Source organism: Helicoverpa armigera, chromosome 21 (assembly GCF_030705265.1).
Source record: "Helicoverpa armigera isolate CAAS_96S chromosome 21, ASM3070526v1, whole genome shotgun sequence".
NCBI classification, from domain to species: domain Eukaryota; kingdom Metazoa; phylum Arthropoda; class Insecta; order Lepidoptera; family Noctuidae; genus Helicoverpa; species Helicoverpa armigera.
Window position 1 is genome coordinate 239,970 of NC_087140.1, and position 19,734 is coordinate 259,703.

Here is a 19,734-nt window from a genome sequence, read left to right on the forward strand (position 1 = left end):
ATACAACACAGCTTAATAAACGATAAGGTTATTACAATGTCTCACAAGAAAACTGATAATAAGCTCATAGCGAGGAGACAGAATATAAACACGCCGTGTGTAATAAATAATAACACGTTTTTTATCGTGTGTGGTGAGCAATTGCTTCATTCAATATTATTATCGTTTGTACCTCGTGTACAATAAGTTATCGTTGTTGAGGCGTATACACCAGACTTGCCAGGTGGTACATGACTGGATGGGGCTGTTTCACAAAGCTTGGGTGAATGTAAAGAATGTAGGATTAAAGATAACAAGTGAATAATTTTACTGTCAATAATAAGAACCAAAATTGATTCTAGTGGAGCCGAAGCCACATTTAGCACAAGATAAAGAGGACCAGTTCGGACTAATGCGTTCGAAACATTTTTATTATTAAACTATAAGAAACGTTTAAAAGCTTATTAAAAATTTACTTCACATTGTCATTCATGTAAATAGTTGCCGTGACTCATTGTTATGACTTCACAATTACTATAAGGAAAGAATAAACTACGTTTCAGATATATCCTAATAGTGAGAACCTTTATTAGGAGGTAAGTAGGTACTCGTAAGCTCTTAACATTTTTTTCTCAGACTATCATAATGAGAAACTTGTTTTCTTTAATAGGGCAGCTAATCTTTTAGCCGTTAATGTGATTGATTAAGGCGCCTTCCGTTATGATAATATAATAAGTACGTAATGTGTCAATTAGCCGTGATTGAACGCCTACATCCTTAATCAGACTCGATAATGTTTTTGCCTAAAAAGTCGTTGAACTATTGGCTCTAATAACAATTTAGAGCTTAATCGAAATGTGTTTGAGCTTTTTAAAGATCTTATTTTGCCATGTGTTTCATTGCGCGTTAACATAGCTTAGATCAATTTACGTCAATAACTTCATTAGACCAAGAATTTGGCTTTTAAAACTGACTTTAGGATCACACACTTTAGGATCACCCATACCATAAATGATTAGGCTCTTAAGCCTCATCTCAGTTTAAAACGTGTAACTACGATAGTTACGCGGATACCAAAAGCGGGTATGAAGTTGTTTGAGTGTAATTTGATGGCATTAAGCATAATAGCTGCCGACAGGCGAGATAGTTAGTGGTCACCGCCGTTAATGGACATAAATATGCAATACTAGATGCATCGTAAATGCGTTGCCATTTCAGAGGCAAGCTTAAAAGGATCGGTATAGTGTTTTCTAGACAAATTCCTTTAATAGGTGTTTGGCTATCAACTTGGCAGCATGTTGATGTGGAATGCCAGATATCGAGTACGGTTTGGTTTTTTGTACGCCTCCTAACATGTCCTTATCCTAATCATTCAATGTCTGCCAATTCAAGGTTGGTATTGAAGACAACTATAGTTGCAACACTCTTTGCAATTAGATCTATTACCTAACTAAGCATCGGACTTCGGACGGACATCGTTTTAAGGGCTGAGCTAATCCAATAGCAATCCTAATTGCTTTGTTTGATTTCTGTCGTTCTTTACCCAATTTTGTACAGCAGTAAATAGGGGTAACTAAATTCCTAACTCAACAAGATTGAAAGTCCAACTAACCAGCGCTGCTCTTGTGATGTAGTCAGTCCGCGATCACCGCTCCATCGGCACACCGGCATTGACTTGACGCCTGCGTCGGCGCCACTTCGGACGCTCGCACGCACACACACACACTGGCACTGTCACTGGCACTAGGCAGCCGGCACGCACACACGCACACCACACTGTATGGACACACGGCACGACGGTAGCGGCGTTGCTTATAGCAACTTCACTGATCACTGCGTTTCAATGCTTTCACTGCACCTGTAACAAATGATAGATCTCGTTAGTTTTTTCGGTTATTTATTTGGAGGCACATATTAAAATTAATGGTGATATTCTCTCTGAATAGAGCAAGTCGAATCAAATTCGCGAAATTTTCTAGATGCTACAACGCTTTAGCTAACCGCGATCTGTACGTCGCGTCGTAAGCAGATCTTTTAAAACCAAAGGTAAATCCTACTAGATATATTTCGACATAAAGGATGCGTCATGTCCAAATACCTTCATGGGAAAGGTTAGCAAAGCGATACTAAAGGTCACCGCAGAAAGTATAAAATGATACATAATAACATTAAAGTACATTACGCTGGTGGTCTAAGTCGTTATTTAGTTTAACGTGGCCGCGTCTGGCCGTAGCCGGGATCTCGTCGACGTAATATTTTACGGTCTATAAACAGCGACCGGCACAACATTGTCGGTTTAGTGCCGCGGGGCATTACCTGCATTGTTTCCCTACAAACTTACACGTACAGTATTACGGCATGAATGCAAGTATGTAAACACGGTAAGCGATTTGGTGCGCTATAGATGGTGAGCCGACAAAAGGGGATAGGAAATGTGCGTCGTTAAAATGGGTCTTTAAATACTGGCAGACGAGCTGTCTTTCATGAAGACACTAGAACTGTCATACTTTATGTCCTTTTAACATTTTAAAGCCATCAAAACATTAAACATACAAAAGTCAGAATAGGACCCTCCTGAGAATTACGAAAACAGAAACATTTCATTAGCTAAATTAAAAACTCCGTCGGGTCTTTAATGTTAAAATAACTAATGAAAAGATATCTGACAGCTACTTCAACTGATATTTAGTTTACAAACATTATTCAATTACAAAATTAAAACCTTACGTTTCATCAATTTCGAAATTGAAAGACTTATGAGCAACATACACGAAACTATTTTTAATTACCACCCACGGCTATGTAAACATGAAAAACGAGCGCAAACTACAAAATTAATCAGGTCAAGCAACCAATCAAAGAGATCACTTCGTCCATAATCCCTCTAAACTTCGTATCAACTTCGCTTCGGAACTGAAAGTTTGTGTGCGCGACTGCACAACTTACGGAGCGGAGGCGAGCCGTTGTAACTTTGTAAGCCTGAAGTAATATACTTAAATAGCGTCCAAGCCATTTTACAAGCACAAAAACAAGTAGAAACTACTAGACTAAACAGGTCAGGGTAGCAAGCAAACTGCAAACAGATCACCGATTCATAAAATTCCTCGCGAAGTTCTCATCAACTTCGCGTTGCAACTGAAAGTTGTGAGCGGGAGTGTACTAGAGAGGCGTGTACATCTGAGCCAAATGTGCCGTTGTAATTTCCGTAAAAAGCATCTGTCGAGACGAGGGAACAACTCGGCTGAACATTGCAGGCACAACTGTACGACAAACTTTTAATTGAAAGGACCATTGATCGCGTCACGTGTCACGCCATAGGGTCACTGCGTAATTAAACTTACTTCTACGACAATTGGGATGATAACAGTCGTTTTTAGACATAACAAACGTGATATTACAATAACGTAGCGTACGTGTCTACCAATTAACGGTCTACAAATATAATCGCTTGGAGGTCATTATACGAATAAGATATATCACAAGCGTTCTACAGCACACCTAGATAATGATGTAAATTCACAGAAATGGCTCTTTTAGACTCATTTTCAATTCCGAATTCAGCGTTGTCTAAACGCATATCGCTTCCAGATTGAAAAATAAAACTGGATCTAGTGTAAAAGTTGCGAGTTTTATGGACTTTTTATTCAGTCCGATTTTATCTTCAGTGGAAACTAAAACTGCTTAGGTATCTACAGCTTATTTACGTTGTTTGGGGAATGCTAACATTAGCATACAATCATCTATCTTGAAGTTGATGCAGAAACGTATTTTAAAAACATTTTAGTGAACCTATTTAACAATGAGTTTTCTAAAAGCTTTCCAAAGCTTTCCTTTTGAAGCTAACAACATAACGTTTTAGAAACTAAGTGCCTTTTATAACGACTCATGTTTGCTACAGCACATTAGTGGAACATGACAACTTTGACACACGACTGAGTTGATCAATCAGAAACAGTTTTATATGGACAACCCTGAGCCATATGCGGTGTAAGATTACGTACCGTTCCCAAGATTTCAACAGTTAGTCAGTTAACTGTAAAAACATTACGTTCAATTATAAGATAAGTGCTGTTGATAAGGATATTGAGCTGTCAGTAAAGCCAGCTGGTTGAGTAATGGACTCTGTTATTTTCCAATTTTACAATGAATCAGTTTGAGTGGCCTGCCTTTTGTTAGATGTGAAGATAATAAGTACTTCCGTGTGTCGGTCTTAAGAGACTGGTTTTCTCAATTTCCGTATTGTAATAATTGTACTTTCAATTATCGCGGTAATTTGCGGTTGACGTACTTTCTTTTCGTGTCCGAGTTTATGAACAAAATAAAATTACTGTGAATGTGACTGTTACAAGTAATAAAATCGCGAGCGTTTTTGTTTGAGCTCGCCGCTTTTATTCCGTTACGTTTAGTTTTATTCCGTTCGTCAATCTCAGTGGAACCGCATCCTGAGGCAGTGTTTTATTTGCTGGCTACTTTCAAAGGAAAAGAAATCTGGAATGTAGTGAGAATTTCGAGTGAACTGAAAGCTGCAACTCTTCGCTCCTGGTCGCATAAAGAAGACCGCATGCATCTTCAACTGTGGAATCCACTCCGGCCGAATTGCCATCCCGGCAGATAGATGTGTGCAATCCACATCGCTATCTGTTTAATTAACGTTCGGAAAACGTTTTCTTATCGTCGAATGGCGATGGTTACTTGAAACCGATAAATTGTTATTGCACCTCGGGTCGTTGGACTATCGATTGCTGAGGTTGGCTTTGCGAACTTACTGTTCCAAGAGACAACGCCGACTGGTTTTGGCAAGGCTTACTCTGATGCTTGTGGCTTTCCTTTTATGACATCACATAGACGGATATTAATTAATAATATAAGATTATTTTACAATTAATATGGCACGCCAAAACGAGTATAATAAATAACGGTCGCAATAAATAATTAGAGCCATGTGGCTATCCTGTTAGGAACTTAGTTTAAGCAAAAGCAAACTAAACTGAACTAATAACTAAATTACACATGAAACTGAACTCAAACAAACGCTTACGAAATCGATCATTTTAAGCGAAGCCATTTTCCATGAACGTCAAATAAAACCCCTTTCACCGGCAACATCGGAGATATACGAGCGCTTTGTCCGACCACAGCGAACTAGTCGCCGATATTATCAGATGAGAGAGACACAGACCCGTTTCCGAAGTAGATACACTGATTCACCGTGTACGGCCCTGATAGCATTTTGAGGGAACACTGTACTGTAAGCCTCAGTTCGTTAATTGGAAAGCGATGTTTAATTACAGATATCTGTGTTCGTCCTTCCGAGGGTAGTCGCACAAACATGATAATTTACTGGCGTACGATAATCTTTGACAAGCGATCCCTTTGAGACGGTATTGATTGCTTTGCTCCCAGGAGTAATGTAGGCGGATAAGACAATGACCAATTACCATTTGATTAATTACGCTAGACAAGCGTACGTGCTGAGGTTTTATTGATTCAATACACGGTGGTGATTGACTGATGAAAATGTACTTTTTCTTGGAAATTCGCACGTAGTTTGAAAGGGTAATTATCGTAGTAATTAAGTACGTTAATGGGATAGTAACCAAACGAAGCTGTTTCACGGAAATCGTTAATTACAGTCCCATAATATCGTAGAGCAAATGTAAGTTCAGAATTACACACTTTAATTGATACAATCATTCTCCATTTCTGAGGTGAACCAACGGTTAACAATTAACGTTTTAATGCCACAGGAGGGCCAAAGTATGTACCAGCATTTCTACATCATTTGGGAATAAATAATATACTAACGAATTCGAGAAAGTAGGTCGAATTCCTAAAACAGAACAGGTAACTTTCCTGAGAAACTGTGTCGTACCTTTTAGATTGTCCAAAAATACAACTGCTCAAACCGACGAAAATTTTAATGTTATACAGCTCAGTACTCTTGGATAACAGAAAGGTGATTCCTTCCTGACAGAACACTCGAATCAAAATTCCGTACAGCAAGATCCCAAATTGGATAACACACATCAAATACTTTGATTACTGATCCAAACGGCACCATCAGTCCATGTACCACACACCTTTGATGAATGGAACATAATTTCTCACGATAGAGATTACACGGCGACCTATTTCCGAAGTTCCATCCGAATTTCACTCCATCACGGTAGGTGGATACAAGACGGATCAATTTGAATATTCAACGGTTAGCGAACAAGAGTTTGATAGTCTGGAAGCTTTCTGTTATAGACCAAGCAAAGATACAGGCAAACTTTCGCCTTAGCTTGTTAGTGGGTGCAGACGAGGTAATTCTACATAGTTTGGCAGTTTGTGGCGTGCATTCTTGAGATTAATGAAGTTACATATTGATGCATTGTGCTTGGTGCCAACAAGTAAGTATCATGGTTGAGTATAGAGGAGAATAGACGATAAATAGAGATATTTACTTTCGTTTCATGCTATAGCCGCATTATGTTATTCAACTGTTTTCGGTTAAAAAGAAAAAGTTTACAAAAAGCGAAAAATGTCATATTTTTCGTTACGTTAATGGATGTTGTTTAAATCTTTTGAGTGATTGTATCCAAAGAAAACAAAATTTGTAAAGAGGGAAACCAGAAAAACATTTTGAATAATCATCAAAATGAAAAACATAATTTTCTTTTGCGATACAAACAGGAAAAAGTCGAAACAATACGAATTAATTACAATAATAATCATTCATAATTAACAAAAAACCTCCGAACAAAACTAAAGTACCGCAAACTTCGTTCACGGAGACGTAACAAGAAAAAAGTTGTTTACTCGCTTGTTTGTGTAGGTCCGAAAGTCTCAAAACTCGGGGGTAGTCGGACCAAAAGTCGACACGCCAGGCGATAACATTATTTCCCCTTTACATTTACCATTCGCCTCCACAAGTTGAAACGGTAGTTCGATAGTTACACAGCGACCGACTAACTTGCGACGAGAATGGGCAGAAAAAACGTACTGGAAGCGGCCACGCAAAGAGAATTTTATTGGCTTTTTTGTGAAGGTAAAACCTAATAGATCAATTAGTTTTTGTTTTACTGGACTCAATAAAGATGCTATCGCTATAATACAAGATCAGTGGGGGCATAAAGATACTATTAAAGTTTCACGAAACTATTTAAGTAAAATCATGTTCAGCAAAGACAAACTACAGAATCGATTCAGTTATGTTATATTATGTATGAAGCTTCAAGTATTAGTGTAATGGTTAAGATATATCTTCAATACGTATTCATAATAGCTATAGAACTCGAACAAAACCTCAATACCAACAAAGCAATGAACCGTGTATCTCATCTAGCAACACAACATCATAGAATCTAGTTTGCCGAGTGCGGGGCGGACGAACTTGCAAACTGCGCAGACTGTAGGGCGAGGGGAGGCGAGAGAACGAACTCGCCCGAGTAAACTTTCTCCTCGAGGCCAACGGGTAACTTGTGACGTGTCATAATCTTACTGCTCCTTCCATACCACGAAGCATGAATATAGCAGAAAAACTGTGAATTTCCATCTGTCACTGTTGTCATGTTATTTGTTTTTCGGAATTGGGATTTTCACACGGTGGAATCCCCGTGTACAAAATCTGTCTAAAACCCATATCTGATAACAAATTTTCCTCCATTCAAACGAAAGCCAAGACGATTTAGCTGAATATAAACTATATGCTACTGATTATGTAAGAGTTACGCTCGATTGACCCTCAGCGGGGACATTGAGGCTACTTTTTATCAGGAACCGATTAAGTGGGTGCTCCAATGGCGTTGGGCAGAGCTCTTAGATTTGGCGGAGGTCCAGAAACACTTAGACCCTACATAGTAGTGAGACTGTAGATAAAACTAGACCAGATTAAACTTATGGTTATTGAGGGTAGTGTGGCCCGGTTGATTGGGTTTGCAGAGATCCTTCTTGATTAGCTTCGTCCTTACGATCGATGAGTTAATGCGGCTCAACGATTTTCTTGATAGAACTGTCAAATATCGAATTGAGTGGAATTTAAGACCGAGCATTGGAAATACAATGCCTGAGATGAAGCTGTAGCCTCATTCGAGTAAGAACAGATATTGATTTAAGCCCCGCTCCATTGTTTGCCAGTCGGTTCTGATGTATTGTTTTAATTAAATCGTAGTACTGAATATTTGGAAGGGAATAACACAAAATATACTCAAAATTCAGTGTGGCACAGTCTACGTTCCTCGCAATACATGTTCAATACTAAGCTTTTATTCTATAACTTGTTTGAAACTATCGGGAATCGCAATTACATTTCACATTTGTAACAAATTGTAGTTTGCAACTCAAGACGGTTCAACTTTCAAGTGTTCTACAAGGAAGGAAGCGGGCAATAAATTCTCAATATTCTCGTTAGCCGTATGAATGGTGACATCAGTCGTGTGACACGTTCATATTATGTGCATGCGCCGCGCTATAATGCGCCGGAATAAAAAGCCCAGTCATTCCAGATACTGTATGATTCACAGTGCGATTATGCTAATTCAGCTCTCAAATGGCTTCAATGGATCTTTTATGGCTGTGAAGTTCATGTGAAGAATGGGGTAATTTCAGAATCTTAAACTGAATGCTTGTTTTTGATACTCATTGACAGTTTTCCGAACCAGTGGTTAAAACAGAACAAACTGGAACATTGAACATAATGAATGACACTTATCATACACAATTTTTGACACTCCAGCGCTCATTTATTCATGTGTATAAATGTGTCATATTTTTCTTGACTAAACACTCTTTTGAGTTTAAAAAATAAATAAACTAGACCCTAAGCTCGTGGAGTACACAAATTAACATGGTTTGTGTTTGTTATTTCTAAGGTACATCAGACAATCAAATTATAGGTAAAACAAAAGCATATTCTAATACGTACGTGTTCTCATAACATCCAAGTAGTAGTCCCGTGAGGGAAATTCGACATAATTCGTACAAATTAGACAACAATCCTCGTTTAAAGGCATTAAGAGAAGAGAGAGCTTCGCAAAGTTATAATGAAATTCACGAGCAATAAAACTTCCCTTTTGACTAACCCCTAGATATACATTTGAGAACAGGGCTGTCTCTTTGCCAAAGATATTGCTAATTTACTAGAACTTGAACATCATTTTACTGTAGAAGATAGTGCTTATAAAGCTAAATTGATAGTCGAAACAAACCAAAAACATTATACAGCGACAACTAACACCAAATATGACAGGAATAAAAGTTTTTCACAAACGAGACTACACATACACACTATACATTACCTGCAACGGTCAAAACTCTCATATTTGCGCAGAGTGCACACGAAACGTTGCAACAAACAGTACAAATGTCACAAAAAGAAAATTGTTATTTATTGTCCAGCAGCCCTGGATTCGCGTTAAGTTATGAAACGGGAGCGGGGCGACCAGACGAGTGCCAAACTTAGACAAAGAGAGACTAACTTCCATTAAATCTTTTGCAACAAAGTTTACCGTCCCCGCTGACTCTTGTGTGTACCCTACCTATCTATGTACTTACTAATAACATATAATACAGGAATTTCATGAACTTTCCAGTAGTTGGGAACAAGTTTCTCATAAGGTTTCAAACAACTTTGTGCGTTTTCAAATGTGTTATTTAGGGGTTTCAAACTGCAGATAAGGGATTAGTCCTAACTAAAGCATTAAGGAGGAAAGGTTAGATGTATAATTGCCAATTTCGATATCTAAATTGGTACAGCGAAGGGTTAAATGGTTTAAAATTTGCATATTTCAGCGATCATTTCCGTCCTGAATCATTCCTAATGTTAATAAGTTGATAGGACACGTTAACCACATACGTAGTAGTATTTGTATTTGTATGTAGTATTTGTACGCGTAACCGGCATTTGTAATTACTTTTTTCGTACTTCGCGTGCTAGTTTCTTCTAAGGGTTTTTGTTCTGTTTATATTAAAACAATAAATGAGATAATTTATGTAAGGAAACATGGATATCCGCGCATTATACGAGAATTAATTATGTAATTCAATTTATATGCTGCCGATAAAGTGCGATAAGGCGGATGATTGGATAACTGTTTGCTTAACAAGCGCTTCAATATAAAACGTTTATCTATTTATAGTTATGACAACACATAAATAACAAGGAAAAATGGAGGGAGACTCTTGAAGATTAGTAATCGCTATGACCGTTGAGTTATTGCATGTAAATGTTATTATAAAAATATTGAAGTGCTTAACTAGTAGACGTTTTAAGTACATACTATAATTTAACTCTTCAAAGAATGTGTTTTATGCACTTTAACGACTGTCATAAAAAAATAACTATTTATATTCATTATTACATTCACACGTAAACAGCATAACTACTACATGCCCCAACAATTAAGTTGCCTATTTAAACATAATCTCACCTCTCTTAACATTAGGACCCCACTACGGATTTCACTCCACTAACATACATCTAGACACACGGCAGTGTGTCCGCCAAGTTCGAGCAAAAAAAGCGACACACCGGCCGTGGGTTATATTACACGAACCATTTCGGGCCAAATTCGACCCCCCTGTAACTCAAAATCTATTTTATTTACGCATATCAATTTTCTAGTATCTGTTGAGACCCCCTCACTTATCTAAAATATAAAATTTCATTAATATACCTATTGTAGGTCTTGAGATATTGACGTCAGAAAATCGCTATTTTTACTATACACTCACTGACTGACTGACTGACTGACTGACTGACTGACTCACTCATCAAAAACCTAGACCACTTCCAATGGTCGTATTGACTTGAAATTTGGCATGGAGGTAGGTCTTTATGTCAAGGTAAAGGGAAAAATCTGAAAATGGCCAAGTGTGAGTCGGTTTCAAAATAATGAAGGTATTTTATACCCGGTGTAAATTTATACCCCTAAGGAACTAAAACGAACTAAATTTATCTGTATTTATATAATATATCTTCGAATGGTCGTACCGATCTGAAATTCGTTACAAAGGTTTGTATTTAGTCAAAGTAAAGTAATAATCTGAAAACGGCCAAGTGTGAAACTTTCGAAAATAACGAATGTGTAACTTTGATCCACGAACATAATATATGATAACATGTCATGTCAGTCAGTTGGTAAATCTAGTCCATTTAGTTAATCTAGTTCATTTCTTTGTAAGAAACATAGTGCATATTAAAAAATCTGAAAGATAGTATAAATAAGACATTTCTTTAACTAACTTCATTATAAGAAAAAAATAAAATAAACAACCTTACAAAAATAAATGAAATCCCACCCAAAACAAAAATGTGAAAGACTGCCAAGTTCGATAATATGGGAATGCTTCGCCTATAAAAGAAGTGAGAAGTGAGATCTAAATAAGTACCAAGTTCCATACACATACCTCAGTTAAAAATAGTTACTTTTTAATGATGTTACTTGGCAAGTTTTAATAGAAAATTAAATACTTGATTCATTGCGTTTAGTAGGTTTATAACAAGGTGTGTGAAAACTTGCCAAGTAGCATCATTAAAAAGTAACTATTTTTAACTGAGGTATGTGTATGGAACTTGGTACTTATTTAGATCTCACTTCTCACTTCTTTTATAGGCGAAGCATTCCCATATTATCGAACTTGGCAGTCTTTCACATTTTTGTTTTGGGTGGGTAGTATAAACAGAATCAAACTCCGTATGTATAGAGCAAACTCCACATACAAATTCAGTGCAAAGTCTTAGCCGATGTAGCTCGGTGTAGGGAAGCTGAAATTTGGCCAAAACTAAAGTAGTTTAAGTTAGTTAAAACTGTTGGATACGTGTACCATGTTTTTGACGGATTACTTGTTCGTAGAGTTTCATAAAGTCGACTTTGAACTGGCGAAGTTGCGAAGTTTACGCCGGAGCAAAACTGTGTGCATGTGTATTCATTGTGGTGTGGTAATACACTAGTTGGGTATTTTGTAGCCTTGTAGGAATATGATTGCAGGAATTATGCAAACTAAACATTGAATGAAGACGACGATTAGTTTTAAAACTTAGAAAAAAGCTAGACAATTAATGTAATTTGCTATTAATTGCTAGAACACACTCTACATTTAATACTACAATAACAAAACAGTCTTCTAAACCCATTTCATAGAGAGAGAGGACAGCCATTACCAATAATACGCTATTACGTAGAACAATACAGCGAATAGTCGAAACGAGTTCAATAGTCGCGTACACGTAGCTATGAAACCTACGTACGTATAATATAATAGAGCATATCTATTATATGAAGTGTATAGGAATATAGAATATCTATTATTGCGCCGTTTGGACGAGGGCGCGCTTTAGATAGGCGCAAGCGACTGTCTGTCTGCAATTCTACGGCGGTTATCATACCACATGTTAGAAGGAATTCATAATATGCATTCGAAAATGTAAAGGCGGTTCTTCTGTTTTAAAAAACCCCAGATTTGATGTTCTTTGCAAAAAATAATATGTTCAAATCCAACTTTGTTAATTTGCTTATTGCATTTTATTAGAAGCTTAATACCGTTGAATGTATTAAAATGGTGTAGTGTGACGAAATTGTGGAGCCGGTCACTCTATGGGGTTCAACCGAACCTGGGTGTACAAAATAAAGGATAACACCTTCTAAAAAGCTCACCTTTAAACATTTGGCTAACGTAGAACATGCGACACGAAACTGCAACAACACGAATAAACAGTTTGCACAAACTTTACTACAACTTTGATAAATGAATTCGAAATATTTCGCACGGATTTATGCGGTGCAGTTTCCTGGTTCACTACCTAGTTTTTTTTTTTCTTTTTTCTTTTTTTGCTTGGACGCGAGACAAAATTAGGATAAATCGCTTGCATACTTCTACATTTATTTTGGTTAAGTGTTCCAGTGCGCTGCTAAAACTTGTTTTATGTCGCTAAGTTTAGCTTGCACGATACTAAACGGCTGTTTTCGTGTCAACTTCGACAACAATAGTCTTTTCTCGGCAAATTTTTGAAAGTTGTCGAAAAAGGTAATTACGGTAAAAAGTGGTGAAACAATCGTAGTATTTGTGCGAGTCTCGGCGGGTACAGTAATTTGTCGTGTAAAGTGGGACAGGGCGCTGGGCGATTCGAGCGGCGGCGTGGCGAGCGGTGAGCGTTCGATCGCGGGGACGCGCAGAGGTCGTTCACCCCGCACGCTCGCGCCGGACCCGACGGCCACGTTGCACTGCATTTTAAACGCGCTTCATTACTTTCCGATCTGTACGGCTGTTCAAGTGTTAGCAGATCAATAATGGTATTGTTATCATTATCACCTCGACTCGACACCCACTATTGTAGTTCAATAGGTATCTATTTGATAAAGTGCTTGTATAAGGCGCGTTTCGAGCAAATTATCATATTAACGACCTTTGTAGTCGGTTTATTCCACCTATATTTTAGCGCGTAGCCAGCAGAAATGCCACGCATAAAGTATGATTAAAATAGACGGCTATTTTAAAATGTGCGCAAAATATCATATTTTTAGCCTGAAAACGAAACTGTAGAGAGTTTTGATAAATTATAATTCTGTGCAAAATGTACGGTGTACACGAGCGAGTGACGATGATAAACTATTCAAGTAACCGTTCAAATGTACAAATACGTTTTACGCGTGTCACATTCACGTAATAAGCGGTAATAAAAACGCTCGCAAACGATTTTTCCTCATGGTTTATTTACACGTGTAGCCAATTATTATGGCGGAGGATTTAATTGTAACGTAGGGAAATACAAGCGTTACGGAGACATCGAAATTAATGTTTGCGTAAATACGTCCCACGTAGAGACGCGTGTCTTGGGCCCGGGGAGGGATCGGAGACGCTGAATATTCACGGTGGATGAATCTCAATGTAGATGCGATGAGATGGAAAACATCGCCAAGAGTCCTCAATTTAGATGCGTGTCACAATTTTTATACGGAGAAAGAAACAGTCCGTAAAAGACGAATAATAGTATCGACGACCCTCGTTTAAAATTGAATATCCACCCTTCTATTATCGAACACAGAAACAGCGCATTTAATACATAAAGGCTCCACAAACCCATTGATTCTGTAAACAATAGGCAATAATGAAAAGCGGGTCAGAGTCAGACAGGTGGGCGAGGGGTGATCTCGGTGCTTCCCCATCGATCCCCATCCTAAGAATGGACGCACGTGTACTCCACGCCCTATTTCAACTCTACATTACTTGAATGAACTTATATTTGTGTTCATTTGCGTTAGCTTCATATGAGGTAATATAGTTGTCGATGCGTTTGAAAAATTAATCGTGGATTTAGCATATTGTTGCTGTATTTCTGTTTAAATCATTTGTTAGATGGTCGAATTTGATCCAAAATACTGCAATGTATTTTTGGTTGGCAACAGCACCTGGCAATATTCGTTGGGTATAATAAATTATACAGTATAAGTATACCTCACCTCAGTCGCGTTGGTAGTTAAATAACGTGTCCAATTTTACGCAATCAATGAGTCAATTGGAAATACGTCGGTTCGTTCTACGTACGTGCCTATCGATGGACATTGGCCCCGTTTCGAAGGCTTTTGTGCCGGCGTTAAAACTTTTTTTACTTTTCCTGGTTCCGCGCGTGAAAGCAGCCGACCCGTTATTAAGGGTCTGCTAAAGCCGAGATGAATTGACCGGAAGGCGACGTGTAAAAAACCTGGCAATAGAAATAGTTAATCGATTTCGAAGCTGCTTAGAAATTTTCGCATGAGTTATTTTATTGTGTTTTTTAGAATCTAAACTAATTGAAAGGTTTGGTCTGAGGCGAAAAAGTATTTAAACGCCAGATTTTTTTAACAGAAAAAAGCTTTGTCAAAACGCAGCTCAAATTGCGAAACTTGTAAAAATAAACAAAACGCAACTAAAAAAATGTCATAGTAAAACTAACATTTATATTCGGCATCCGTATCTATATAGGTACAAGCAGCGCTGACACGGTCGCGTACGTTTTTTCCCGTGGCGTGTTGCGGCCAAACAAAACGAAGCCAGTGAATCCGGTGATTCCGTCCGCACGGACCGCACAAAGGAGGCACTAGGCGAGCGCACGCCATTGTTTGAAATTGACCAATTTTTTGTATCGCCGATTAGAGATAAATTCTGTGCTTCTGTGTGCTGTGCCTAATGGCACAATAAATTCGTGGCCAACAATTGCGTTGTGTATTGTCGGTCTATGCGGTAAATAAATGCACCCTTTTGTTTATTCCATATTAGGCATGCTATGCAAGAGTTATTGTCAAATGGAAAATCCCATATCTGAAAACAAACGAAAGTCGATGTATATTGTTAAAGCTTAAATGCTAAATTCATCTTTCTAATGATTCCGAATGCAGCAAGAGCACTAATGGACGTTATATTTCCACAATTTACACTTGTAGTGTGCAGTGTGGAGTTTGTTTGTGCAGAGTATTAGCCATGAACGACACAAAGCGGTGTAGTTTTGCTAGTTGCACTAGCTTTTTGCGCTAATTGCCAATGTTTACTACATAAAAGGCGTTGTAATGACATGCCTGAGAATCTTTTGTCTTCGTGCATTCTCACGTTTGTTAAAGATCGCAGCGCAGCAAAATATAAGTGTGCCGATATAGTTACAGTTAATAATGTTAATCTGTTATATGCGGTGTAATGTTCGAAATTGGATGCTAATGAATTTGAGCGGCACGAAAGTGTGCGTGTAAGCAGAATTCTTTGGAAATGTATTTTTTAAAGAGGTATACTGTTACAGAAATGGCTACGCAGGCATGAATGCTGGCTCAGCTTATGGCGGGCGTAAACAGTTATGGCCCTATCGGTTGCAAGGCCGGTTTTAGGGCGCACGTACACGTTCAATCTTATGGACGTGGCGTCACATCAATATTATGTTATTGCACCCGTGGGTGCGATCTAGTTTGGACGTTGCGCTGCTCGTAAAAACCTACACTGTCTCGTCTCTTGTATGCAGGCGAATGGAAAGTTTTGCACAAACTTAACGCAGTTAGGAAATAGCTGGAAGAAGTCAACTTTAATACATCAATGTTATGGCGAAATATCATGCTTCGCATTTCAGAACAATCAATAACTTGTTGATTAAATTTTAATAGGCTTTCGAGCTGTGTATAAAATGTCAAGCTAAATGGATTTAGATTGCTTTGAAACTGTGTTGGGTCGGAGTGCAATCAGAACCTGTTAGCTATTATAGAGATTAATGCGAAATTGCTTCATCCATATTTCGCATTTACAGTTATTTGGCATTTTGTAGCTATTTCTGAGTTTTAGACTGCTAACTATAAAGTTTTATTGCGGAAAACAGGCATTGAGCTATTTTGTCCAAGTTGAGAAGCGTCAGTGCGGAATGAGCGTGTGTAAGTGTCCTAAGGAGTTTCATGCCCGCGAGCAGTATCAGCATTCCTCTCGAGCGAGCTAAGCGGAAGCGGGCGGGCTGTCTTTCAATATTATTATTGCTTGGAAACTGACTGCGTTGGAGCCGTACTATGAATAACCGAGCGATTTGCAGCGCAAGTGAAATATGGGCAAAAAAATGCACAACCGTTATGCGGACTGCGCGCTTTTATTGATAGTTTGCAATAATGTACGTCCGAGTTGGAAGAAATGTTCTTTTAGTTTTACATAACAATGTATTACCTTCCATTGTTACAGCGTAGAATACTTCTAGCATTCCTGTGTGAAAGGAGAAAGGTTTTATTGAACGTCTGTAATTTGTAAGTGTTTTTGATAGAAATGTTTTCTTACACGATAATAAAGACGAGTGGGCGACACGGAAGGCTTCTAAAGTCGTTCGATCAAAACCGCTTTTTGGAGAGTGCAAAATTATCACTTTCTAGTGACGACGTTTGAGTTACGCAAGTCAGTATATCACTTTCGTAAATAGCCGTTTAAGATTACATGTAATCAGTCAATGATTTGGACGTGTAAATACTGGTTAAACACTTAGCGCAAATTAACTTTAGAGGCGGGCACTGGCGACTAGACTGCGGTCATTTACCTATGACCTGCTTATTATAAGTTTGTTAAAACTATAAAGATATGTTGGTAGTGCGTCATTAGCTACTGGAACTAACCAGAATTTTTTTTCCTTCCTTGTCATAGAAACTTTGCCGACCCCGTTCTAAGAAGCGTTCGTTGTCGTGCAAAGGTCACGATCGCGGCCCCCGAAACATGCGTTACTTGGTTTGGTTATGGTGAATAGCTTTTGGGAACATGATGAAAGTATTGGATAGTTATTTTGGTCCAGAAATTATGACTGATTAATCGAAATTAGCTTTCAAAGAGCTATTTGGGAGACGATAAATATGTGTTTCTCAAAATAACCATGAATGAAAAACATTATCACACCACAATCGAACAACTTAAACTTACTACAAACGTAAGTTTCGCAGACGTTCTCCGTCGACGCGATTACTTCCATTCATCACCCGCTTGTATCAACATTGTATCAGGGGTTCATAGTCCGTGATCTCATTTCACACACACACATGCATAGCTCGTTGTGACACACGCACACTAATATAAATCACGTGGTGTAAGTGGCGTGAATTATTATACAAGGCGCATTTATCACTGGCTATGTGTGCGTAAGTGAACTTGTGTAGAACATCAAAGGAGTTGCTTGTAAACTTATTTGCAGATAACGTTGATGTATTTTTTGGAAATAACGTTCACATTTTGTACCAGGTTCATTGAACGCAATGTAGAGCTCTACACTTATCTTTGATCTCTGACTAAAACCTTCGTTTAGTTACGTAGCCCCACCCACCGCTAATAAAAGACGAAGTATCTTCATTACAGTAAAATCTAACTACAATCTTATGGCCGGTTTCTGAGCACCTTTATCGGTGGTTTATCTATTCACTTTTAAGGAGACATGAATAGATACAGCAACGATAAAGGTGCTCAGAAACCGGCCATTACTTTAAAACATGAAGAGCAAGTTCGCAGTCCAGTTCTTTTACATGCAAATGCATTTGAAACTACAGAACAAAGTGCAAAGATCACACAACTCCAGCAAAATCAACACGAACTGCAAACCGGGTTCGAGTTGTAATATAATTTTTATATGAATGTAAAAGGCGCACTCACCCCTCGCATAACCCAGTTTCCACCCCAATAAAACACCCGCATATCTTGGTCCATACAGTACGTTGTATGAAACAGTAACAAGTGCTGAGAGCAAAGATCGCATTGGTGGCACCGGCGGCGCCAGAGGGCGCGGGCCACGGGTCAACGCACAGGTCACGCAAACACGACTAGCTAGGAAATAAGATGAAAGTACTGCAAAACTAAAACTAAGAGAATGGTGTTCGCTCGTTAATGTTTAGTGCTATTGTGAGGTTCATTGCGGGGTGAGATGGCGGTATTTGATGATAATTGTTACTGTTATTAGCCTTTTTGAATCTGTTCATTTGAAATTTTGACATATTATTTTGAATACGCGCTAGCTGACTAATCTGGCTGTAGAATCGAAGAGCCGTTCATCATACAATCCAAAAAACCAGACAGCATTAACAACCAAAAAAAAGAAAACAACACAAAATCGTCAATTTTGGACAAAAACCTCCGTAATCGCGTTTTAAAACCGTCCGATGTGAGGGAAATGACTAATAACTTAATGACAGCAGTGTCGCAACATCTTGCGGTACATCGAATTCGACCAATGGTGTGCGGCCACGGTCGCTAGTTGTTGCTAGGCGAGTCTGTTCACTCGTACGAGAAAGCAAATGAAAGCGGATCGCTTTCCAGCTGCGTTTGTTTGCCATACAACGGTTAGGGTGTTGCTGGTTCGATGTAAAAGGAAACATACTTTTTAATTGTAAGCCAACTTCGACTATAAACTCGTAGGTGTTTATGAGATGATTTGAATTAATGACGATATTTCTTGGAAAATTGAATTGGTCGGTAAGGAAAAGGATGATTGTTATCCGCCTCACGGCATCGACTCGACATCAATATTCAGTGTACACAATGTTTAATGTTCACGGCACACGTGGCAAAGGCATTGAAGTCGCTTGGGATTTCCCTAATTCTCTCCACAAAAGCACAAACAGCACACAGATCATTAATCTGTCTTATAACAAAGTTGCCAAACGTATTTTTGTGAAGTAAAAACCTTGTCAAATGTATGTAAAGCCTCAATTTACATTGGCATTACTCGATATAATAATGCCATGTTTATTAATGGTGTCCCAAATAATTAATGTGTACTGTCACTTGAAACCTTAATTAGTAAAACTAGTTTGCGATTGACGTCAATGATCCGTGTCAATGCAAACTGTACAAAGAATTACACACGGGTGGTATCATGTACATACAATATTATGAAAATTAGTGCCATATCTAACAGAGTAAATGTTACTTAGCATATTCATCACGCAATTGATTGCTCACACTATGAATTATTTATGTCTCTTTTACGCAGAAATCAGTTTTTATTAGTTGCTGTGCTATCGTAATGATATCGCAACAAAAGTTAATTTCTCGTCATTTACTGGGAACGACCCATTTCGCTAGAATTGAAATTAAAAGCGCACAGAAATAGCTTAGGTATTAATTTGTTAAGTAGTCATTGCCATTTCAGGAAAGTCGGAAATGCGGAAAGCTTTTAATGCAAGTAAAATGTAACAAAGACGCAAACGTCCTCGTAACTCTGTTTTCCGTTCAAATATTCGAGTCTTCAACAAAAGCCACTTCAAATAACCCCAAAATATTCCATTCAACGTGGTTCCTTTGTAAGCTGGGTCA

The 19,734-nt window shown here is 38.2% G+C and overlaps 1 protein-coding gene across 4 annotated transcripts in view; it reads right to left on the minus strand.

The window, feature by feature from the left end:
- The window catches only part of LOC110380909 (C-terminal-binding protein), an 82,783-nt gene that overhangs the window by 19,927 nt on the left and 43,122 nt on the right, over nucleotides 1–19,734 (minus strand). For all 4 annotated transcript variants that reach the window (XM_064040171.1, XM_064040169.1, XM_064040170.1 and 1 more), the window contains exon 3: nucleotides 1,592–1,837. The gene's annotated coding sequence lies outside the window, so the exon portion shown is untranslated. The remainder of the gene's footprint in view (nucleotides 1–1,591; nucleotides 1,838–19,734) is intronic.